Source organism: Echinops telfairi, unplaced genomic scaffold, assembly GCF_000313985.2.
Source record: "Echinops telfairi isolate 266 unplaced genomic scaffold, ASM31398v2 ScPeMD7_18;HRSCAF=68, whole genome shotgun sequence".
NCBI lineage: Eukaryota > Metazoa > Chordata > Mammalia > Afrosoricida > Tenrecidae > Echinops > Echinops telfairi.
In genome coordinates this window covers 35,749,312-35,751,222 of record NW_022103915.1, presented here as the reverse complement: position 1 = coordinate 35,751,222, position 1,911 = coordinate 35,749,312, and the positions used below count along the sequence as shown (strand labels likewise).

Here is a 1,911-nt window from a genome sequence, read left to right as displayed (position 1 = left end):
GGAAATGGGAGGTGTGTGTGTGTGTGTGTGTGTGTGTGTGTGTGTGTGTGTGTGTGCTTGAAGCCTGGTCAGGAAAGGGAATTGGATAGCTGGAAAGGGGAGTGGGACCCCAGGGAGGGGTTTTTCTTTTCTTTCTTCCTTTCTTTTCTTAAAGATAGGCAAGATGGGAATCTGTGTCAATGTTGTTTGTAAAGATGTTGAAGCAATGAGAGCAAGAAGGGAGAGGCTGCTGGTCCCAAGTTCCCGGCAAGTCCCTGTGCAGCATGCCTTCTGGATGTCGTCCTAAGCCCTTCCTGAAGCTGAGGAGGCCGCTCTGGCCCTGGGGTTGTGAGGGTGAACTGCAAACCCGAGGAGAGACCTTTAAGGTTACGAAAGTTGATGGGGAGACAGGCAGCATGCTAAGATTCTCTGAAGACTAGACATAGCATGATGCCCCCCATCTGTGACCACCGTGCTCCCCAATACATTGTGGCTTTTACCTATTTCACTCTTTCTCCCAGGCCACTCCTCAAATGTGGGGGCACCTATGCCCCTTCTCCCCTGGCCTCTTTTCGTTTGGCCCTGGCACTCCTCTGCCTCCTCTCCCCAGCCTCCTTTCCAGGCCGACCAAATCCTACCCTTCCGTTCTGTTCTGGCTCAAGCCAGAATGCAGAAGTCTTCATGGACCACCCCGGCCATCACTAGTTTCTTCTCCTTGCTTCCTGCCCGGCCTTTATGCACTCCTCAGTTTCAACAGCGTCACTCTGAGGAGAGGGATGCCTGGCAGTGCCTGGCATCACACCTCGCGCCGGTGCTTGTGGTTAGGTCTCGCTGGGCTGCCTCTGACTCATTGAGACACTGCCTGGCCCTGTGCCTTCCTCGCAACTGCTGTCCTGTGTGAGCTGCTTGTGGCCACCACGGGGTCCGTGCGTCTCCTTGAGGGTCTTCCTGTTTCTCGCCAACCGTCTAGTTTACCAAGCATAACCACCTTTTCCGGGGACTGGTGTCTCCTGATCCGTGTCCAAAGTATACGAGATGAAGGCTTGCCCTGGGCACTTCTAAGGAGCATTCTGGCTATACTCCAGGTAGGTGCTTAAATTAGAAGTTCAACTGCATTGTTACCATAATGACAACGGCTTATCGGTGTGTGCGCAGTGTTCTGACTCCCCCCTCCTGCCTCCTAGTACTTCTAAAGTATTTCCATGAGCTTGAATCCCCACAGAGCAGACCTTGTAATAGTAACAGTCATCTTATAAACACACAGAAACAAAACCGAGGAAGGAAATAGACACAGGAAAGCCCGAGTGACTGGTCTCAAGGGATCTGCTGAGGTGATGCTGGACCCCACTCTTACCTTGACAATATAGCGCACGTATTGTGGCCGCTTGGCATTGATGAAGATTCCTATGCTGCAAGGGATGAGGACCAGGACCAGGGAGATCACAATGCCTCCATAGGGCACCTTGTCCTTTAGGTCCCCGTCATAGATCCCCATGGAGTAGATGTACAGGAGGAGGGGCATCATGCCCAGGGCAAAGAAGGTGGAGCAGGTGGTCATCACAATGCTAGGTGGGAGACGGAGGGAAAACAAAGAGAGAGCTCATGAATACGGGCTAGTCTGTCAAGGGCCTGCTCTGTGCCAGGCATTGTGCTCGGTGCTTTACCTGCTCCAGGTTTCTAAGTGACAGACTTCATGTCGGGTTCACAATCGCCTAAAGAGGGGGCCTTACTTTCTCCTTTCTGATGATGAGTTAGCTGGGCGCTCCGAAAACTGTGACTTGCTCAAGATCACACAGACAAAGTCGGGATTTGAAACCAGCTCTTTCTGACTACTCCAATCCCGCATGCTTCATTGTTGATGGAGCCCTTCTGATTGCCTCTGGAGGGAACCTATTTCTGCTCTGAGCCCCTGGAGGCTGCGTGACTTTGGGT

General features: G+C 52.5%; 1 protein-coding gene across 1 annotated transcript in view; it reads right to left on the bottom strand.

Annotated features, from left to right (window-relative positions):
• Positions 1-1,911, bottom strand: part of SLC10A1 (solute carrier family 10 member 1) — a 23,230-nt gene that overhangs the window by 9,091 nt on the left and 12,228 nt on the right. The window lies entirely within an intron of this gene.